The 5,189-nt window shown below is 44.6% G+C and overlaps 1 pseudogene; it reads left to right on the top strand.

Annotated features, from left to right (window-relative positions):
* Window positions 1-1,089: 1,089 nt before the first annotated feature.
* LOC115873730 lies at window positions 1,090-2,023 on the top strand (annotated as a pseudogene).
* Window positions 2,024-5,189: the final 3,166 nt, after the last annotated feature.

Raw genomic sequence — 5,189 nt, 5'->3', positions numbered from 1 at the left:
TCATCAAACTTCCAAAGTTTATTTTTATTGTCTTCAATTTTGATACAGTATCACAATGTAAGTAATTATCTTTGTACAATGTGTGTTTACCAAAAACTTATGCTTCAAGAGTTTGCCTAGCTCACAAGGTTGTAGTTCATTAACTTTAAAAAAAAATTTAATTGATATATCTGTTATGATAGTCTCAGTGAAACATTGCAGAGCAAACTAGTTTTCCATTCAACAGTTTGCACACATTTTGTTTCTTGACATTGGCTGCAATCCCCTCTATGTAACAGCACTCCTCCCTCTCACTCCCTGGGCTCTCTTCCCTGCCCCCCTGGCTTCCTGCCTTCTGAGCTTTGTTTTGGGGACCAGCTTTGCCCTTTTGGTCTCATATAGTTGAGTGTCTTGAGGAGCACATGCCTGATGTTGTTACTCACTTTATAGGCCTATTGTTTGGCTGGAAGCCCCGTTGGCCGGTGTGTCACAAGTTGAGCTGCTAACCACCAAGTCAGCAGTTCAAACCCACCAGCTGCTCCTGGAGAAAGCTGAGATTTTCTGCTTCCACGAAGATTTACAGAGCAGTTCTCCTCTGTCCTACGGGCTTATTGTGAATCAGAATCAACTTGGTGTTCGTGAGTTTATGTTTTTGTTTGGTTGGTTTATTGCCGGGATAAGAAGCCCTGATGGAGTGGTTGGGTAAATGTTAGCCTGCTAACCACAGGGGAGTGGTTCAAACCCACCAGCTGTTCTGCAAGAGAAAATGAGGTCTGCTCCCGTAAGATTTATAGCCTTGGGAAACAAGACTAGAGACTTCAGAGATTGGCACTGAGTCTCAGAAAAGCAGTGCTGAGCCTATGGATTACACGCTCCTCTGACCTGAGACTGTGGAACTGTGGGACAGTCTCAGGGAGGTCAACTTCCTGGAACTTGGAGCCAAAAGCCAAGGGAACACATGCCTCAGAGGCTGAGTGAGACCTTTGAGAGACCATTGACTATATTGCTGCTGTGCTCTGAGCCTGACTGGTGGTAGGTAACCTGTTAACTTCCCCAATAAACCATCTTAATGGATTTTCTTATTACCTAGCTGTGCCCACACAAAAAACTATGAGTAAAGGAAATGGTGGAACTCCACAGAGAAGCCCGCAGAAGAGTGTTGCTCTCAGCTTTGAACCAGTGTCAGAACCTGAACAACTACCGTGGGCAACTAATGAACCGAGCACGTCGTCAACTGTACAAAACAGTGCGTCTCAAGTGACTACACAGAAAAGAATTAAAAAAGAACAAGATAATTAGCCAAGCGATGACAGCTTGAAACCCCGACAGAAGATTCCGATTCCTCCATTACCATCAAAACTGCCACCAGTCCACCCGGTTCACCGAGACATCCTGCGGGCCTGGTGCCATCAATTTAAGCTGAGCACCAAAGGCCAGAAACTAGATGCATATAGCGGCTGTGTGAACGTGCTTCCCCAAGTCAAACTCAGAATTTTCCTGCCACAGCAAAGGAAGCCAAGATCCAGGCACGGCTAAAAAAATCAAATGTGACCAAATCAAATCTAGATGGTTCGCAGAAAAAGAACATGTGTCCTGAAGGGACTGACCCTCCTGAAGTGGCTCCTTCCTCTGAAGAAGGGGCGCCTGCCTTTGAATCTGTTCTCCAGCAGGATGTCAATGCAGTTGGCAATACAGTATGACAGGTGACAAGCTCCATAGGGAGGCTGTGCTGGCAGGTGGAGGTAGAAGAATCACGAGACTTATGCTTTCAGGTGGTATGTGGCACGTGGGAGAAGTCTCCCTGCAAACAGAAGTGGCTGGGTTCGGTTGCAGTTTCGTGCTGGACAAGCCTAGGTCCGAGAAACCAGGGAGCATGAGTGCTCTCTTCTTGAAACCTGCCTGCAGTTTTCCACCTCCTCCGCATGTAGAAGACAATCTGCTGTGTCCCCAATGTGTCCAGAGGAACAGGGTGTTGAAGACAAGCCTCCAAAGTGAGTCGAGTACCTGGGGAAAGGACACTTCCAAGATTGCAATGAATAATTGACATCATATCACTCTGGGCTTCCGTCCATGCCCTCCCGTGTTCCTGCTCGCGGTGGGCACAGGCTGCCGGGGTCAGGTGTCCCCTTTTGCAATCTGGGCTGTCAACCCCAGTTTTGCTTGCTGCTTCCTGAGTTGAGATACAGAAGCCGCTGATGTTTAAAATGGATACAACTTTACAAATTACCATACATCCCAGCTAATAAAAGAACATAAATATTTCGAAGTCCACCAATTCCAACATTTCCTTGCTCTTCTGAAGTATGAACGGCGTAAGCTGAGCTTCGGTGGAGTTCTTCCGATGAGCACTAAGACAAGATCACTAAGTTTGCTTCTGTGCTGAAAGTTCTGGCGTGAACACTGATTGAGGTGCTGTTCCTTTCTCACTGTAAGTTTAATGACTTCAAGTTGTTGACTATTTAAGACAAAAATATGTAATATTCTTAATATAGAAAACATTTTTCCAAAAGATCTGAAATTTGACTCGGGTATCAGTGTTCTCACCATTGTTATCACTGGTATTGTGGCTTTCTGCTCTTGATAAAATGTAAAGGTCGCTTCCCAACCACAAGCACAATGCACTGAAGTGACAGTGGCTCTTGTGTACTTCATCCTTCGTTATGTTGGGGACCAAATATGTGGATGATTAGCTGACATTCTTAACTTGTAAGGATTAAAACCAAAAAAAGTAAATGTCTTTCTCTCTTTTTTGAAGAGAAAAAAAGATTTATAGCCTTGGAACCCTATAAAGGGTGACTATGGGTTAGAGTCCACGTGATGACTTGGTTGGTGTGGACATAGTTTGACTGGAAGATGAGCCCCCGGAGGTGGTTTAAGTTCCAGGTTTGAAGGGCGTCCAAGAGCTACAGTTTTGGTGGCTCCACCAGTCTCTATCAGACCAGTGAGTGTGATTTTCTTCTTTATAATTTTGAATTTTGTTGTATATGTGTGGGTGTCTAGGTCTCCCCTCTCTGCTCAAGACCTTCTGTGACACGCTGTAGTGATAACCAGATGCCACCAACTTAGTTGCTGTTATGAATTGAATTATGTCCCCCATAGTATGTCAACTTGGCTAAGCCATGAATTTCAGTACATTATTATCCCCAGTTTGTGATCTGCTGTAATTAGCCAAGGTGTTGTAAATAAGAACCTCTATGGTGTTAACGAGGCAAGATTAAGGAAATTACGTTACTAAGGCAGGATACCATCTACAGGGTTAGGCTGTACTTCAAGTCAATCAATGCCTCGTGAGATATAAACGAAATTTTAAATACCACCTGGAAAGATGAGCCAGAAATGAAACACATCTCTTAGGCCCAGGATGCTGAAACTGGGAACCTCCCAGACTCAGGGGGAAGATTGTTGCCAAGGCACGTGGAGATCTTAAAGGAACATAGATGTCAAAAACAGACAAGGGCCTTCCCCCAGAGCTGCAGGAGAAAGCCTTCCCCTGGGGCTGGCTCCCAAACTTCAGAGATTTAGTCCTTAAATTATGAGAGCATACATCTTTGTTTGCTAATGTGAGCCATTTGTATTTGTGTTATAATAGCACCTCTTAAGACAGTTGCTTTCAAGTGCATTCCACCTCCTGACAGCCCTGTGTGTGCGCAGGGCAGAACTGCTGCATAGGGTTTTCTAAGCTGTGACCTTTTCGAAGCAGATCTCCAGGCCTGGCTTCCAAGGTGGTTCAGTGCCAGTTTGGCTAGATAACCTCAAGATAAATACGCTACAAATGAGGGGACTGTTGTCTGTTGTCGTTACGTGCCATCGAGTCAATGCTGGCTCATCGCAACCTTATGTACAACAAAATACTGCCCCGTCCTGCACCATCTCACAATCGTTCTTGTTCAAAGTCCACTGTTGTCACCACGGTGTCGCTCCATCTTGATGAAGGCCTTCATCTTGCTCATTGTCCCTCCACTTTTCCACTAACTTTTGGGAGTGCCCTGTATTCCTTTGAATCAAATCCCCATTTGATTCTAAAGACTATGTGATGGTGTGAAAATGGTTTTAAAAATTAAGGAAGCAAATCTTTCAGTAAACGGAAACAGCTTCTGGGCAGTTTGGAAAAGATGGCCTTGTTTAATTCCCTATTGATGATAGCTTTAGAACGCTCTCATTTTTCTTTTATTCCAAAGAGGTGAGTTGCAAAAGAAACCTGTAAGCAACACTGACCATTTCACAGGTAGAAAAAGATAAGGCAATCCATTTACATTGATTTTTAAACCTCTTGGCAATTAGGATAAGTATGGAGCTGTTCTTATAGGGTGCGGTATTGTTTGAGAAGCAGAAGGAGTACAATGGGAGAGATCCCTGCATACATTAAATATTAAAGCAATCATCACAATAGAGTCAACTCCGCTGATCAAGTTTGCCATGTGGGTTTCAGTTTACCCTGATATAAAAGGCTCACCTCTCACAGTCGGAGAACACACTATAACTTAATAGCATTTACCGCACACACATCACAAGCTGCTGCCACTGGGAAGGGCAGTCAAGTGGAGGTGAAGGGGAACTTCTGATCTTCACCCTGCAAAATCTTCTGTCATGTCTGAATACTTTGCAGCGAACATGTATTCATGCATGGATTCTAGACCAGCTTAAAGTCCTGTGTTTTAAATGATTTCACTTGCAGAGGTCGAGAACTTCAGTAGGAAGTTGAGACAACATTTGGACAAAAAGGTAAAGTAAGATGACAGCCAACCCGCCAATGTAAACTTAGAGGGAAGGAAAGGAAGCAGGGAGCCTACAGGCCCCCACTCTCCTTGAACTTGGGGTAATTAGAACGGTTTCACATTATTCATTACACTACAACCCTGAACTACTAAGTGGAACCTAACACCTGAGAGGAATAAAGCAAGTCAAACTCAAGAGTCTACCATTCCATGGCTGACCCTTCAGAGAGATATTCAGTGTTCAATTTCTCCACAATCACACACAAACAGTGGCTTGGGATGGAATTCTGTGTGGGGCAGGGCACCAGCCGAGTTGAAGTGGGGAGAAGACTGTGGCTCTTGCTGAGGAGGTGGGGTGGGAAAGAAGGGTGCAACCTATCCAGGTTCTTATGGTGAGAGCTTGCTTTCCAACCTGAGGTCTCGCAGGAGCCCCGGGCTTCTCTATCTTTTGAAGTCAGTTACGACTGCTCCTGTGTTTGCTGCGATAAAGTGAAG

Source organism: Echinops telfairi, unplaced genomic scaffold (assembly GCF_000313985.2).
Source record: "Echinops telfairi isolate 266 unplaced genomic scaffold, ASM31398v2 ScPeMD7_7469;HRSCAF=8507_1, whole genome shotgun sequence".
NCBI classification, from domain to species: domain Eukaryota; kingdom Metazoa; phylum Chordata; class Mammalia; order Afrosoricida; family Tenrecidae; genus Echinops; species Echinops telfairi.
The sequence above is the reverse complement of the archived record's forward strand: the minus strand, read 5'-3'. Positions and strand labels throughout refer to the sequence as shown.